General features: G+C 39.6%; 1 pseudogene; it reads left to right on the top strand.

The window, feature by feature from the left end:
- Nucleotides 1–16,611: 16,611 nt before the first annotated feature.
- LOC118636115 lies at nucleotides 16,612–18,001 on the top strand (annotated as a pseudogene).
- Nucleotides 18,002–18,642: the final 641 nt, after the last annotated feature.

Below are 18,642 nucleotides of genomic sequence, written 5' to 3'. Positions count from 1 at the left end.
GATGGATATTGTCCTTGGTAGTAATAAACCCATGAGACTGTTCATTGAAAATCATAAAAGAAACTATGACTCTGGATATTTCCACAAAAGTTGGATTATCAGAACCAAATATCCTGGACCCCTTCTACAGGGCTTGCTCTTCACCCTTTCATTGCCAGTTTACTGGAGTGTTCCAAAACTCACCGGAGCAAGTTCTCCAATGGTATAGAACTGTTTCATAATGTAGCAAATTTTAGTTGAGACTTGAACTGTAGATGATTAAGGCATAAACAGACTATTTATCACATAGTAAAAAAAATTCCATCTCTTTCATTTTAGCTTGGCACAGGCAGAGGAGATGATTTTAAAAAGGGGGTTCTGCTTTTTGCATCCTCCATTTCGCCTGAGGTAACCACTATTTCACCATCATATTAAGAAAAATGACCTTTTGGTATTCAATTAGTTAGCTAAGTGAAAGACCAGATATTGAGACCAGTCAACATCAATAATTTTCCACAGTGCAAGAGAAAGGACAGAAATCCGGAAAGACCAGAAGGGACAAAAGAAAATGTCTGATATCAGTTGTACTACAACTCTGAGATGTGATATTACCTAGGGCATTTTATCAAATCTGATGCTTTGAGAGCAAACTCAAATAGAGTTCTATTTGAGCTCTATATTGGTAATAATTTCTTATAGAAGATGGTTTTCACATTTGATTTTTTATTTATTTACACTTATTTAAATGAAGAGAAAGCCAGTTTGCTAACCAAAAAGTCAGATTATCTTTTAGTAAAGAGTCCCTAACAGTACGTAGAACATTGTACTGCACTGAGTCAACTCTCAATAAATATGTGTTGTAAAGAAAAAAAGGGCCCCCCCGGTGATGGGCTCAATGCTTGAACATTGACCCATGTACCAAGAGGTCGCCAGTTCAATTCCCAGTCAGGGCACATGCCCAGGTTGTGGGTCTGATCCCCAGTGGGGGCCTGCAGGAGGCGGCCAATCGATGTTCTCTCTCATCCATGTTTCTATGTCTCTCCTTGTTTCTTCCTCTCTCTCTAAAAGTCAATAAAAAGAAAACATTTTAAAAAGAAAAAGAAAAAGGAGGAAGGTAGAATGGTAGGTAGAGCAGTTTCAAAGGGGATTACCTCACAAATTAAATTCATACACATTGACCTCATATTTATATACTCTTTTAAAGCCTTTTAGCAATAGATCCTGAGATCTGAAGTGGAGGGGATCAACTGTTGTTTGTAGTTTGAGGATCAATTTAAGAAATATACTTTCCTTCAAGATTAACATAAAACACAGTATAAAGTGTACTACAATCAATAAATTTGACTGGCTAAAAACTAAAGGAATACAGCTTTAAAAATTGTTTTTCTTTATTGATTTTAGAGAGAGACGAAGGGAGAGAGAGAGAGAGAGAGAGAGAGAGGTAGAAACATCAATGAGAGAGAACATCGATTGGCCGCCTCCTGCATGTCCCCCACTGGGGATTGGGCCCACAACCAGGGCATGTACACTGACCAGGAATTGAACCCGTGACCTCTTGGTACATGGGTTGACCCTCAACCACTGAGCCACAGCAGCTGGGGTAAGGAATACAGATTTTATATGCACACAATCTATAAATGTATGGGGAAGCATAAATACAGCAAATGTTTATTCTTGAAAAAAAATTGTGAGTATTTGCTCAGGGCATTTGTTCAGCATTACATTTATTTACTGTTTTCAAATGTAGCTAAAGACCTCTCTAATACTAAATATTACGGGCTTTCTGCAGCATAGCATAACTGTCCTCTCCTAGACAGTGTGATTCCTCTTTGCATTATCTGGATAACATTATACTACAATAGTCCAAGGGGGATGCCTTCTAAGACCCCCAGTGGATGCCTAAAACCACGGATAGTACCGGACCATCTAGCTACTATGTTTTTTCCTCTATCAGCACACCTCTTATTTTTTTTAAATTGTGCTTCACTTTATTGCACTTTACAGATGTTGCAATTTTTACAAATGGAAGGAAAGACCCTCCACCAGCAAACAGACTATGGCTTGCTGTATTGCGGTGATCTGGAACCAAACCCACAATATCTCTGTGGTGTGCCTTAGAGGTATCACTTAAAGGAAGCACTTTCCAGCTTCCCTTTGGCCTATTGTATTGCTAGCATCATGACTCTTGCTCTTTGGGGCCATTATCAAGTTAAATAAGGGTTACTTGAACACAAGCACTGAGACACAGCAACAACTGATCTGATAATGGAGCCGGTTACAAAATGACTAACAGGTGGGGAGCACATACTGTGTGCAGATGCACGACAAAGGGATGACTCAGGTCAAGGTCGGGACTTAGAGGGAGGGCTGAAGCTTTCATCATTTAAAACTATGAATTGTTTCCTTCTGAAATTGCCTGTTGAATATTGTCAGACCGTGTTTGCTCACAGGTAACTGCGCAGAAAGTGGAACAGTGAATAAGGGAGGACTACCGTATGTTGAATTTAACTGTAGCAGATGTTGCTGACAGGGTCTGACCTTCGGATCCAAACTTTTCTATTATGCTTTCTTTTCTGCTTTCATGTAAATGCTTTTTGTCTTTCATGATGCTTCAAGACTCAGCTACTGCTAACCCTGAACAGTTTACTTCCAAGCTCTCAGGAGCTACCTTTGTTTCCAGTTCTTTCTAAGATTGGATCTCTAGTCTCCCATTGAGAGAGAATAGTGGCGAGATTCTAAATGGAAGAGACTGTGCTTTTTGTTGTTCTCCATGATGTCACTTGCAGGGTTTTTCTAACTTAGTCTCTAGAACCGAAGCACGGTGCCTGGCACACAGAGGAGCTCAGTACATTTAAAAAAAATTTTTTTCTGTATTGATTTAGAGAGAGAAAGGAAGGGAGAGGGAAAGAGAGATACAAACATTGATGAGAGAGAACATTGACTGGCTGCCTCCTGCGTGCCCCCCACTGGGGATCGGGCCCACAACCTGGGCATGTGCCCTGACCAGGAATTGAACTGGCGACCTCTGGGTGCATGAGTCGATGCTCAACCACTGAGCCACACCAGCCGGGCCTCAATACATATTTGATAACTTATCAATTGCCTTTAGAGAAAAGGAACAGACTTTGAATGGTGGCCTTGAGACACACGTGTTTGGTTTGGACAGGGTGCATGTGGTAAGCAGTTCTTGCTGCAGTGCTTGTGTGTGAGGCAGCTGTGTATGTAGGTTCTCCACATGGACTCTGGCCTTGTTCTTCTTTTTTTTTTTTTACAATTTTTATTCATTTATTTTTGTTACAGATGTTTTTCTTTTCTCCCCCATTGACACTCTCCTCCCAATTCCCCTCATGCCCTAGTGTTGTTTGTTGTTGTCTATGTCTATTGTCTATGCATGCATGCATATAGATTCTGTGGTTTATCTCCCTCCGCTTCCCCCTCTTCTGAGGTTTGTCAGTCTGTACCCTACTTCTATATCTCTGGGTCTATTTTGTTCATCAACTTGTATTGTTCATTACATTCCACAAATAAGTGAGATCACGTGATATTTGTCTTTCTCTGATTGGCTTATTTCACTTAGCATAATACTCTCCAGGTCCCTCCATGTCACCTGAAAGGGTAACAGATCTCTCTTTCTTACAGCTGCATAGTACTCCATTGTGTATATGTACCACAGCTTTTTTATCCACTCATCTATTGATGGTCACTTGGGCTGTTTCCAGATCTTAGCAATTCTAAATAGTGCTGCTATGAACATAGGGGTACATATATTCTTTCTGATTGGTGTTTCAGGCTTCTTAGGATACATTCCTAGAAGTGGGATCACTGGGTCAAATGGCAGTTCAACTTTTAATTTTTTGAGGAAGAAGAAATCAATATAGGAAGTTGCATCTTTTAACTTGGTCTTGTGAATGCCTAGGGTGTGTTTGGGGAACAGTGTGGAGAATGGCTTCTCTGAAGCAGGGTGTTGGTATTAGAAAGTAATGGAAAATAGGCTTATGGAACATCCAATCCATCTACTTGAACAGCAGAAGATGTGTCATGTGTATCAGCATAGCAGAACGGTTAAGAGATAGAACTCTAGAACTGGCACACCCAAGGTTCAGATCCTAATTCTATCATTTGTGAGTTATATAACTTAGGACAAATTCCTTAATCTTGCAATGACTATTTCTCCATCTGTAAAACAGGGCAGGTTTTTACCCAAATGGGGGGAGGGTAAAATTTTAAATTAATATTTGAAAAGTACTTGATTTAGTGCTTGGGACATAGTATTGTAGACAGTACTTGTTTTTGGCAATACTTGGTTCTCTTCCACTCTGGGCATTTTGGAGGGTCACAGTTCTCTGCTGTTGCCGACACTGCTACCACCTTGAAGTCAACCTCCTGGCTTGCTCCACCCTAAGACTGAAACATTCTAGAATTTTAGCCATTGTGTTCTGGACAGTTGCCTAGACCTGCAGTAGACTTTTATTAGGTTAAGTCACAGCATTAACTAGCCTACCCAAACTAATATGCATACTACTACAGTACTATACTATAAAAGTGGTAGCTTATATTGCTATATATTCACCTGTTGTGGCAGTCATTTCCATGGGATCATATCTATTTTAGGTCTGTGTCTTTTGTCTTCCCAGCAAACTGTTAGAGGGGAGATGTCATAGTTTATACTTCTTTCTGTTCTCTTTCCCCAGTGCCTGGCACCATATCAGTGCAATGCATCCTGTGACTATGAATCAAATGAAGAAGGTATTTCAGTATTCTAGCTCTATTGGAGAATTTGGAGTTTCTCCACAGGATCATTTAAAAAGACTGATAACTCACCAGAGAGGATTTTAGCAGGTATGTATAAATCCTTACTTTCCAAAACCTCTCATTCTCAGTTTTTGTGTCTACCAAGGGTCTGAGCCAGAAACCAAAGTCACACTTGACTCCTCCCTTTTTTTCACCTCCCACAGTCAGTATCTGACTCCTGTTATTTCTGTTTCCCAAATCTCTTTCAAATTTGTTACTCTCCATCTCCTCGGCAACTATTTTATTTCTGTTCACCATCATTTCTTTCATGGACAACTGAAGCGGCTGCCTACCTCTGATTTCTAGTCTTGCTCCCTCCAGTCTGTTTTGTTCTTATGATCGAGAGTGACCACTTTAAAAAACACAAATCTGATCATGTCGCTTGCTTGTTTCAAAATAGGTTTCCCTTGCCCAGTCGGTGGCACAGTGGATTGAGCGTTGTCCCAAGGACTGACAGGTCTTGGTTCGATTTCCAGTCAGGGCACATGCCTGGGTTGTGGGCTCGATCCCCAGTAGGGGGCGTGCAGGAGGCAGCCAATCAATGGCTCTCTCTCACATCAATGTTTCTGTCTGTCTCTCTCTTCCTCTCTCTCTAAAAAAATCAATAAAAACATTTTAAAAAATAAAATAAAAATAGGTCTCCCTTTGTCTTCATAATAAATTCCAAATTCTCTAATTTGGCAAATAATGTCCTTCATGATCTCCTTATCTTTTCACCATGTTTCAGCCACCTTGAATTATTCACAGTTCTTAAAACAAACCCTATTTTTTTCTTTCTGCCTTCTCATGCTTTTTCTTTAGCCTGGAACATTCATCCTGTTTCCACTTTGCTTGACTCTTATTTGTCCTTCAGTTCTCAGTTCAGATGACCATCTCCTCTGGGAAGTCTTGCAGACCTCCCCAGAACTGTTTATCCACAGGACCTTCTGGTCACCTTTGTATGATGAGGTAGTTAGTACAGCACATTGACTTGAGGTCAGATGCCTCTAGTCTTGAGTGTCAGCTTTGCCAGTGATTAGGTGAGTGACCTTGGGAAAATTACATGGCACATAGTGATAATAACAGTATTTCCTTGTGTTATTAGGATCAGAAACTTTTAGCACAGTGCTCAGAGCATATCAAGTACTTAATAAAAACTAGCTATGCTGGTGGTTGCCCCCCTTTACAGAGACTGTCCCCCAGGGTCCTAAGTGGACCATCCCCCTCTCAGTTTGGAGAAACAAGTTTATCCTCTTTCCACCTTTTTTAAATGAGCGAAAATAACCTACTTTTTAGTGACAAACAGAGAAATAAAGTCTGTTTCTCCTAGTACTACTGGAGTTTTCATTCAGTGCCTTTGGGAAAGTGTTGAGAAAGCCTGAGTGAGAAGAATTTTGAATACCCTTTTCTACAAATATCATTAGTATCTTAAACTCTTCAGTTTTGAGGGGCTGTGATCATCATGTCTCCTAATCATAGAAGTGCTTTTTAAATAAGGAAGTTGCTCTGTTTCTTATGCAGGATATTAGGATGCTGTATGGAAAAATTGCCTTGGTGCATTTTCTGGGTTGTCTGTTTTTTAGATGATAATTCCTCTGTGCTTAAGTAAACCCACAGAGTCTCTCTTTACTAGATCTTGAGAAACCATCTGGTTGATCAACACTCAGGGAAAGTCTGTATCTAAATGAGTCAAGGATGTTTGCTTTACTTTTAGAGATCTAAAATGGAAGGGAATTCCTTTCAAGATATACTCCCTTTGCTAAAAGTTAAGCACATCTCCCCAGTGTGCTAGTTTTTTCTAGTTTCCATATAATAAATAACTATAATAGTGGCAGTGAGTTATTAAGATTGTTCTATGCTCTTAGCCTTCTGAAGACTACATCATATATATTATTTTGATTGTTTATCAGTCAACATTTCTTCCCTGACTATGATCATGTGATTCAATGCTAGGAAAGAAGAGTCCTATTTGTGTACATACATAGCAGTATTGGTAGCTTTTGAAGCAGTCAACTAATTCATTATATTTTATATTTCATTATGCATTCATCATGTGATTAACGGCATTGGGAAAGAATGAAGTGACCAAAAAGGAGGAAGGTTGTGAATAAGTGGAATGTTCCTAGAGTTCTAGGATTCAGGGATTTTTTTCCCCCCTTATCCAATGTATCTTCTTTCCCAACTTACTCTCAATTTCAGTATGATGCTTGGCATGGATCTAAAGAATCCTGAGGCAGAGATCCCCACCCCACCCCAACACAGGGAATTTACTTTATTGACTGCTTTGAAATTAGCAAAGGGCTAGCAGTGATCCCCTCACCCTCACCCATGGAGAGGAAGTAATTTCTTTAAACAGTTCTTATTTAATCCTATGTCTCACAATGCTTGTTTGACAGAGCAAACCCTGGATCCACATTCAGATTACCCAAGTGCAAAGAGTGGGTCCGAGCCCTGCACTCCGATCCAGAGTAAGAGTTACCCCTACAAAATGAGGGCTACAGATCGTTCTAAAACAAATGCTCTGTAATCACCACTTGGTAGCCCTCTATCCACTCACAGCACCCATGTACCTTCCCACTATACCACTGTGTTTCTTGGGTGGATTTAAAAATTGGGTGGAATTCCCTGGCTGGTTTGGCTCAGCAGTTAGAGCGTCGTCCCGCGGACCAGAGAGTCCTGGGTTCGGTTCCCGCTAAGGGCATGTACCTCGGTTGTGGTTTGTCCCCGGCCCTGGTTGGGTCGTGTGGGTGGCAGCCACTCGATGTGTCTCTCTCACATCGATGTTTCTCTCTCTCTCTTCCTTCCTCTCCCCATCTCACTCTATCTGAAGATACATGCAAAAATGTCCTCGGGTGAGAATAAACATAAAACATGGGTAAGATGGAATGGCAGAGACTAGTTTTACTTGGGATGGACGTAGTTGCCCTGTAGAAGTTTTCTCTTTAGGTACAGAGAAGAAAGAAGTCTTGCCGCATTTTTTTTTTTTTAAACAGCATGCTTTAATATAGAAGCCCAATTCATCTATTGTCATTTTTTTAAGGTTTTATTTTTATTTATTTATTTATTTTTATTCTCACCCGAGGACATTTTCCCATTCTTTATTCAGACAGAGTGGGAGGGAGAGAGGGGAGGAGAGAGAGAAATATCAGCGTGAAAGGGACACATCAAGTGACTGCCACCCACACTACTAACCAGGGCCGGGGACAAACTGCAACCGAAATACATGCTCTTAGCAGGAACTGAATCCGGGTCTCTCTGGACCACAGGCCCACGCTCTAACTGCTGATACAAACCGGCCAGGGCTCCATTTTCATTTTTATTGTGGTTCCCCAGATCTAGGGAATATGACTTACTAATAAATAACTGCTACCAAGAACACTTGAATCAAATATACTGGATGAAAAAATAGTGAAAATAATCAAATATTTCTTTTTTCTTAAAGATAAATAATTCTAAGGGCAAAAACTTGGATCCCTGTCTACTGTCTCTCAAACTTGACTATCAAGTGAATGGAGCTTTAGGCATATTTCTGTTTTGAAGTTCTAAAATCTGCATGATGTCTGATCTACCAATAGGTGGCGCTATGTGATAAGAAAGATGAATTAGCTTCCAAAGAACAAAAAATTATTAGGGATGATACAAGTAAAGAAAATTCAGAAATAAAACGGTAATTTCTGTATTTAAATCTTCTTCTTCTAGCTAGATAAGTCAAAAATATTTTTTAAGAGAAGCATTCTAAGATATGTGGAAATGTATATTATCTTTCAGAAATGAACAGTAGTAGTACTTCTCATTACTGAAATTCCCTGTACTGTGGGTGATATAATGACTTTGTACTAGGATATGTTATTTAGAGCTCTGTATGGAATTTCAGTAATTTGGAACATAGTGGCCTTTTGAAAATGTGCAACTAGCAAATAAACACACACACACACACACACACGTGCGCACACATGCACAATCAAAGATGACCTTGGCAAATTTGACATTTAAACTAATGTACAAGCTAAGAGATACATGCAGGAAAATGTGTTCCTTAGTCACCCATTTCAATAGGATATCTTTTCTTTATAATTTGAGACAAAAGTTTTTCTAGAGTCTGATATTTCCCCATTTATAGTCTACATCCATCTTCCTTCTCCATGAATTTATTTAGTTGTAATCATCCTTTAATCAGTTTGCTTTGTTGATTAGGCTCAAGTTATTTCAAAGAACTAGGTAATCAGTAGGATGGAATGGGCAACAAATTTTTGAAATTTGTTTCTTGCCCATATTCTTAGCAATAATGTTATTTAACTGCAAAGCATCCAAATAAAACATACTTCATGCTGCTTATATAACCCAGAAGTGAGAAAAAAAAATCACTTATGAGAAATACTGATAGAAAAGTAGCCTTAGCCTAAAAATCACTTTGTGATTTTAGTCCTGTGATCTCTTGGCTGTAAGCAAAAAGAGAAATCCCTTTAAAAAAAATTTTTTTTTGGTATGGCTTTTGAAATAGCTCCCATTCCTTTTTTATGTTGCATTTGCGAAAGTTGGTATGAGAGAAAAAAGTTAAAACAACTTAATAATTAAGTGTTTAACCTTCTTAAACTTCTAAAAATACACTCAGTCTATTTCTTTAGAGTAAGTCACTGTTTAAAAAGGGAAATTTCAGCCAGTTTGGGAAAGACATGGCCGAATGTTAAGAACTCATAGAGTTTTATATATCCAATCCTTCAGGTATTCTGTGGGTCTTGGGAGATTACTCCCTTGGAAGCTTGAATCGAAGTGAATTGGGGCAACCGTTTTCACTGGTTCCCTTCATCTCATGGCACCAGTTCTCAGAGGTACCATTCTGATCAGGGTGTAAGAAAGAAAAAAGAGTATCCTGTGCAGAAATGGTTCCCCTTTGTCTATGCCTGCCCCGCATATCCTAATGCAAGTAGCTCTATGAGGGCAGATACTGTTTTTCTCTTTTATTTTATTTTTCTTTATTTTTTTTTAATTTTATTTTTGTTACAGATGTTTCTCCTTTTTTACCCCATTGACACCCTCCTCCCCATACCACCCCCCGCCCCGTCTTTTCTTTTTAAAGAACTTTCTAAAAGTTCTGTAACCTCAGTATCTAACACAGTGGCAGGCACATGCAAGTGATTCGGTAAATTGCCTGATAAATGAATGTCTAAATGAATAAATAAATGCCTACTTCCTCATTAGATCATTTTGTTGCTGTTGCAAAGAGCAGATGTATAAGTGATATATTAATACCTGTGGCAGACAAGAAAATAAACTCACTTGGTGCACAATGAACATTTACTCATTTCCCATTGGCCCCAGAAATAGAAATAGAAATAGGACCAGCTCTCAGCAAAATTGTGAATTCTATAAAATTAGTCTTTGCCGCTCCATCTTACCTAAAATACCCCCCCCCCCCATTTTTTTTCAATCTACCAAAAATGAGAAGGTGCATGGGATTTGTTACCAAAGAAGTCTGGGGTGGATTCAAATCCTGGATTTGCCACTTACTACCCTGTAGGCTTGAGTAACTCACATCTCTCTGAGTTTTGCTTTCCTCCTTTGTAAAGTGACCTAGATGGATACTTATAAGCTGCCTGAGAGAACTCAATTAGAACATAAATGCCCCGTACAGTACCTGATATACAGATGTTCAATAAACTTAGTTTCTTTCCCATATTTGCTATTCCTTTTTCTTCACAAGGAAAATGTTATTCTCATTATTACCATATTATAGAACAGGAAATACAGGCTCAGTGTGGATAAGTAACTTACCCAAGAATGTAAAGGTCAAAGGTAGAGGAGCAGGGGTTCAAACCATGACTATCCAGTCTATGCCTTTAACCACCACCCTATATTAACTGGGAATTTTGTTTTGCTTTAGCATTAGAAAAAAGGCATGACATATTTATTATCTTGTTATTTTTTAAACTTGGTGCACATAGGTGTGGAAATGCACGCACACACATGCACACACGGGTATGAAGTTAGGAAACACTATAATGGTTAAAGGTACAGTTTGTAGAATAGCATCACATGTCACATTGTCTGGGTTAAAAACTTGGCTATTAACTTTAGTAGCTGTGAAATTAGCGAAGTCACTGACTTTCTGTTCCTCTATATGCTCAGCTATAAAGTGGGGATATTAATGGTTCTCACTTCATAGAGCAATTGTGAGAATTCTGTAAAAAATAAGAAAAGTAATGTCCCTAGCACGTAAGTGCTCAATAAATGTTTTAACAATTATGTTTATTACTGGGGACAGAAATGTGAATAATAAATGATAGATAACCAGGAAAATATTCCCAAAGATATTTTCCAAAGAAAGCTTATGTGCATTTTTATAGACAATATCGCCTCATTTAATATATTAATGTACTGTTCTTAAGAAGCACCTCTAAAAATATTCTCCCTACTTTGTTAGGCAACTACCAACCTAGCCTGAGTAACTGGAAATTCAAGTTCAGTTAGAATATCATTAATGTTTTCTAGCTCAAATCCATTGCTAACATCTTTTAACCCAGTAACTTAATGCACATTCCTTGCATAAATTTAATGAGGATAGACTTATGTAAACTAAAGTTATATCACGTTTGTTTACTGGAGTGTAAGGTGGCCATTAGGCAAACCAGTCTAATTTAGAGAATGCTGAAAGATCCAAAGTGTAGGACTGACAATAAGTGTGAGTGAGCGAAAGTGTGGAGGAGACTTGCTAATAAATATAAGATACACTACAAATAATAGACCCATTCATCAGGGGTACTTAAACTTTTAAAGTTCTATTTAAGAATATCTAAGCTACTGGATGATTGTTTGACAAATGGAATGGGACATTCAAAAACAGACACAATTGTTCAATGAATATAATTTTTGGGTTTGTAATTTTTTATTAATGATTCTGTGAAAGGCAGAATATGGCACATTTCTGAGCTATCCAAATGTTTGTTTTTATCCTCACCCAAGGATATGATTTTATTGATTTTTAGAGCAAGAGGAAGGGGGAGAGAGAGAGAGAGAGAGAGAGAGAGAGAGAGAGAGAGAGAGAGAAAGAGAAACATTGATGTGAAAGAAACGTTCAGCTGCTTCTCATACGTGCCCCAACAAGTGATCAAACTCACAACCTGGGTATGTGCCCTGACTGGGAATTGAACTCGCAAGCTTTTGGTGTATGGGACGACACTCCATCCAACTGAGCCACCCAGCCAGGGCTGTCTAAGTGGATTGTACAATACCATTATTGCTATGCTGTCAGAAATCAAAGTTCTAGTCAGGAAGCTGAATGATAAAACAGAAACAATAGAAGCACCTTCCGTAGTAATGAATTAGTGAGTTAAAAGAACAACTTTTTTATATACTTCATAGGCAATTATGAAGATTCTATAAAATATATGTATACTAAAACTGGATATCTGCAAATAAAGTGGGTTAAAGTAAAATGTTGCTTCTTTCTGTCCAGCTCTAAAATTAACTCCCTCTTTCTTTTATTTATTAAGTGAGAGTGATAGATTTAAAATTCTACGAGACTGATAGAAATCAAATGAGTTTTTCAAAAAAAAGTCCTTAAGTTTTCTACTTCAGATAATAGTGTTAATCAGGTGATATCCATTCTGATTTCTTAGGTTTGTCCTAATGGTTTAACTTTCTTTGAATTACTTCAGTAGTTCAAACACTGAAGACAACCCCACCAATACCTCACTCTCTGTTTTCAGTTGGGCAGACAAAGGGTTATCTGTGAGCTCAACCTATGCACTGCTTCCTAGGGAGCAAGTTCATCTTCTTATATTTTTATGCATGAGTTAATTAACAGTGATACCAGGTACTAACTGGATTCCCTTCCTCACTCCAGGCTTCCTTCTGCCTCTAAGAGAAATATTACAAAGTGGAACTGTATAAATATGCTCAGACCAGAGAACATGCTATCAAGATTTGCAGATTATACTCTGCCCTACAGGGAAAGGGGCCTATCCTGGTTCAGTGCTGCTATGAATCAGTGAATTCACTTGTCTGATTTCAGAGTTGATTATTACTAATCTTACCTGATTAACAGAACTACAGCTACATCCTTCAACTTATGCTCCATCAATAATAGAGGTGATGTTTTTGGTTCTCTACCTCCTTTTCCTGTGTATTATTTTTTAGTGTGTTCAGATCCTGGGCAGGAAGAACTCAGGGACCTCAAAAGTATGTAAGAAGGTGGGATAAAACATCCAAATGAATAACAAATTATAGGGTTATCTTTACAATAACTATTCAGTTTTAAGAACCTAAAGATCAGATTCCAAGTATAATGTCACTATCTGCAAAAATCTGAGCAAAATAGAATCACCTACAGTAAAATACTTGGACAATCTAAATAAATGCGAATTACAGAATTCTGATAATCTAATTATCATATGAGCTTTGACTCGTGTTGAAATTTCACGTTTTTTATAGGTAAATAAAGTGTAGTAAGAACATATTTGATTGAAAACTACCATGATGTTGATCATTAATATTTTCAGACTTCCTTTTTGTAAAAGAGGAACTAATTCTAATGTGGAAGAGATATTTTATTTTTAATGAAGATAATTTCAAAGGATGATTTTACAACACTCCAGTGTACAAACAAATATAGCCTCCCAAATTCCATAAAATAAATTTTAATTTAAAAACAAAATGGATGTCAAATAGTATTTTTCAGGGAACAATGTTGGTAAATCAAGTAATCCCGTGGATGTACTCAAATTCTTGAAGGATTGCAACTCATTCTTTAAATTGATAATAATAATAAAGAGAAGAAAAAGATCTTCATGGTGGAGAAAAAATTTTACCTCTATGTGCAAGATGTGAGCAATACAATTTGATACAATTAGCAATTGTCAGCAAAATGATGTTGACCCATTCAGTAGTGACCTTTGCAGGAATGGACTGACAGAGAACTCAGAAAAAGAAAATTTTCACCATATGAATCATCAGCTAGTATCGGGAAACTTTTTCATTAAAATCTAAGTCAATATCATTTCTACTCACCCATCAGATATACCTCTTGGGTTTTTTGAGTTTTAGATGATTCAAGTAGATAGTTTCATGCCAGAAAAGTTACCCACAGTGGTTCACTTAGGGATTTTAAAATCCTTGTCAAACGACTTTACGAATATCCACTTTCTAGAATAGTCCAGGGCTTAGCTGTCTTTTGGGTGATGCCTGATTTTTCAAAAATGACAACATTGTAATGATACTGTCCCAAGGAACAGCTTAGGCACAGGGAAGTTCTGCTTCACAGCTCATAAATCTCTCTAATTATTTCTTAAAATTAGTTGACATATATTAATTCATGGTATAGAGTACACTGAACAAAGATTCAAGAGATGTTGATTCTAGTCCTGGCTCTGTTGTTATTGAGCTGTATAATTTTAGGCCAACCACTTAGGATCTTTGGGTTTTAATTTCCACATGTATAAAATATGAGAGCTGAGTTATTTAAGATTCTATTCCATTCTGAACATACCAATTATATTATTTTACTTACTGTGGAACAACAAAGAATATAAACAAAGAGACAAAATTATGTTATAATTATTGATAAAAAATGACCCATGGTCCCCAGCCTGTGTGGCTCAGTATTTGAGCATTGACCCATGCACCAAGAGGTCACTGGTTCAATTCCCGATCAGGGCACATGCCCAGGTTGTGGGCTAAATCCCCAGTGGGGGGCATGCAGGAGGCGGCCAATCGATGTCCACTCTCATTGATGTTTCTATCTCTCTCTCCCTCTCCCTTCCTCTCTCTCTAAAATCAATAAAGAACAAAAATTAAGCCCTGGCCAGTGGTTAGAGCATCAGCCCACAGACCAGAGAGTCCTGGGTTTGGTTCCTGCTAAAGGCATGTACCTCGGTTGCAGTTTGTCCCTGGCCCTGGTCGGGTCGTGTGAGTGGCAACCAGTCGATGTGTCTCTCTCACATCGATGTTTCTTTCTCTCTTTCTTCCTCTCTCCCTCCCACTTTATCTGAAGATAAATGCAAGAATGTCCTTGGGTGAGGATAAAAAAAAAATTAAGGAAAACAAAAAACACAAACTGGTTTGTGCAATACTGGGCAGACAGCTTAATGGGCACATTTTTCAATTGAGTTCTATTTTAAATCTCCATTGATTTTTTTCTTTTTTTCTTAATTTACATTGGCAGTATTTCTAAAGCTTTTGAATATTCTAAATTTTCTAATTTATGGATAGAGCTACTTGCTAATGATGACCTGCATCCCCTTTGGCAATGCATGTATAGTTTCCATTTTCTCCTATGTATATAATTTTAGTGTTTGAGTTAGCAATAGGTATTGGATGCTGCTAATGAAATATATGGGCTAAGTCAAAAATATGTAACCAGTATGTCACTGGTGTACAGCTGGTGGGTCACAGATGAGCTGAGACATCGTTTCTCTCAGTCCTGGGGTGGTTGATGGGGCCTGAAGCAGCCCGAACCCCTGGAATACAGTTGCTTCTTGCTAAAAGAAGACTTGTCTGGAAATAACAGTGTGCTTTACTAATATAGATTATCATTTTCTAGAAACAGAGAAGCAATGATCTTGCTCTTGCTACTCAAATTATAGGCCTCTGCAACCATTATCATCATCATTGGAGGCTTGTAAGAATTGCAGAACGTCATTTTCCACCTAATGAATCAGAATCTGTATTTTCCAAGATCCAAAGGTGATTCATATGCAGAGTAGAATTTCAGAAGCTCTGGACTAAGCTATGCCTTTGGTGCCCAGATGATTTGCAACATCTGCTGCACTTTTGAAAAATTTTTATCCTCACCTGAGGACATTTTTGCATTTATCTTCAGATAGAGCAGGAGGGAGAGAGGGAGAAGAGGTAGAGAGAAACATTGATGTGAGAGAGACACATCGACTGGTTGCCACCCACACAACCCCAACCCAGGCCGGGGACAAACTGCAACTGAGGTACATGCCCTTAGCGGGAACTGAACCTCAGGACTCTCCGGGCTGTGAGTCGGTGCTCTAACTGCTGAGCCAAACCAGCCAGGGCCATTAGCTGTACTTTAAAACCACTTGGGAGTGGGGTGGGGGCTTTTACAAGTCCTGATGTTCAGACGGCACCACAGACTAGAATCTCGGGACTGGTTCGTAGGCATAGTGTTTTTAAGGTTTCCCAAGTGATGCCAATAAGCAATCTAAGTTGAGCAACTTTTTCATGTCTAAGTTACTACATGCCATGAGATACCAGAAATCCAAAAGAAAAGTATAATATGGTAATCAGCTGCTCATTGTGTATTGTCTGTTATGCGTGAGTGTGTGTGTGTGTGGTGGGAGCAGTGAATTAAGAGGAAATCGTGTACCATGGAAATGAGCATAATTCACAGAGGCCTTTCAGTATCTGCAACTTTGAGTTGGGTTTGAAGTGTCATGTTGTCAATAAAATAATCTAATACTCCATCCCAAAGAAACAAGCTTTGTCTTTTTTCTCAATTATATCACACAGAGGGTCGACCCACACACCAAGAGGTCGCCAGTTCAATTCCCGGTCAGGGCACCTGCCCAAGTTGTGGGCCTGATCCCCAGTGGGGGGCATGCAGGAGGCGGCCAATCGATGTTCTCTCTCATCGATGTTTCTATCTCTCTCTCCCTCTCTCTTCCTCTCTCTCTAAAATCAATAAATAAAATATTTTTAAAAAATTAGATCTGTCAGCCACTCCCACTAGGCCTCGGTCCTCAGCCAGCGCCCGCTGGAACCTGTTCCCATTGACTGACCAGAGTCTGCAAATTCCCGGCTCGGAGCTGGTCCGGACTGTCCCAATCCCAGATTTTTATCCTTTGAAAACACTAAGAATAATGTCCCTGCATCCATTTTTATTAGAGCCAATCACCTGTCATGCCTGGAACAGGGATCATACCCAAATTGCCCTTAGCCCCAGTAATCATGAAGTCCATATCTATAAGAAGAACGGGGGCCAATGGGTGAAAGCTCATGAACTCGAGGAGCACAGAAGACTTATCACAGGTATCAACTGGGCTCCCAAGAGTGACCGCATCGTCACTTGCCGGGCAGACTGCAATGCCTATGTCTGAAGTCAGAAAGATGGTGTCTGGAAGCCCACCCTTGTGATCCTGAGAATTAATCGCACAGCCACTTTTGTCAAGTGGTCCCCACTAGAGAACAAATTTGCTGTGGGGAGTGGAGCAAGACTCATTTCTGTTTGTTCCTTCCAGTCTGAAAATGACTGGTCGGTAAGCAAGCACATTAAAAAGCTAATTCGCTCCACAGTCCCAAGCTTGCATTGGCATCCCAACAATGTTTTACTGGCAGCAGGATCATGTGATTTCAAATGCAGGATGTTTTCTTCTTTTTTAAATTTTTTTTTTAATTCTCACCTGAGGACACTTTTACATTTATCTTTAGACAGAGCAGGAGGGAGAGAGGGAGGAAGAGAGAGAGAAACATAGATATGAGAGAGACACATCGAGTGGCTGCCACCTGCACGACTCAACCAGGGCACGGGACAAACTGCAACGGAGGTATGTGCTCTTAGCAGGAACTGAACTGAGGACTCTCTGGTCTGCAGGCGATACTCTAACCGCTGAGCCAAACTGGCCAGGGCCAGGGTGTTTTCCGCATACACTAAAGAAGTGGATGAAAAGCCAGGCAGTACACCCTGGGACAGCAAGATGCCTTTTGGTCAACTGATGTCAGAGTTTGGTGGCAGTAGCACTGGTGGCTGTGTGCATATGTCAGGTCCTCTGCCAGTGGGAGCCACCTGGCCTGGGTCAGCCATAACAACACCGTGTCCGTGCTGATGCCTCAAAAAGCGTGCATGTCTCACTCTTAAAACAGAGTTCCTGCCCCTCCTGAGTATATCATTTGTCTCGGAGAATAGTGTGGTAGCTGCTCGCCATGACTGCTGCCCAACGCTCTTTAACTATGATGACCATGACTGTTTGACTTTGGTCTCCAAGCTACACTTCCAAAGCAGAGCATCCAGCGCAACAGGTCTTCCAGGGAACACTTCCAACACATGGACAAGAGGGCCACAACCTAGGACAGCAATACAACCTTGGAGGTGCTGTACCAGAATAGCATCACTCAAGTATTTATTTATGAGGTGGACAAGCAAGATTGTCGCGAATTTTGCGCTACTGGCATCAATGGAGCCCTGACAATTTGGGATCTCAAGACCTTAGTGTCTTCCATCCAGGGCCTTTTGAGTGAGCCTCCAAGATCCAGCAGGACAAACTGCCCTACAGCAGCTCCACCATTTCCATGATGGTGAGGAGAAGCCAGCCGCAAGGAAACACTGAAGACATGTATCTCAAAAATGTTTGTGTGGCCCTGGCCAGTTTGGCTCAGCGGTTAGAGCGTCGGCCTGCGGTCTGGAGAGACACGGGTTCGGTTCCCGCTAAGGGCACGTACCTCGGTTGCAGTTTGTCCCCAGCCCTGGTTGGGTCATGTGGGTGGCAGCCACTCGATGTGTCCCTTTCACGTCGATGTTTCTCTCTCTCTCTCTCCCTCCCACTCTATCTGAACAAAATATAAAAAAAAAAAAAAATGTCCTCGGGTGAGGATTAAAAAAAAAAAAAGAAAATGTTTCTATGGTCTGGTTTGCATATAATTGGTGGAAGTGTTGGTTTTTTAAAAGCAGCGGTGATTGGGTTTTGTTTCTGTTTTGGTTTTTGGTTTTTGTTATTTCATTTCTTTTTGACCAAAGCTTCTCTTTTAGTAGTTTATTATGGAAAATTGTCAAACTAACTTAAAGAAAAAGGTGGGGAGATATATAAATTGCTAAGAAATTAAATAAAATACTGAATATGTTAAAAAAAATTATATCACCCCTGGGGCCATGAGTACTGGTACCCCTGGTCTGAGTTTCAGGGTAACATCTTCAACAAATGCCACCTATAAATACAT

Source organism: Molossus molossus, unplaced genomic scaffold (assembly GCF_014108415.1).
Source record: "Molossus molossus isolate mMolMol1 unplaced genomic scaffold, mMolMol1.p scaffold_m16_p_2, whole genome shotgun sequence".
NCBI lineage: Eukaryota > Metazoa > Chordata > Mammalia > Chiroptera > Molossidae > Molossus > Molossus molossus.
Note: the sequence above shows the minus strand (reverse complement) of the source record. Positions and strands in the feature narration are given on the sequence as shown.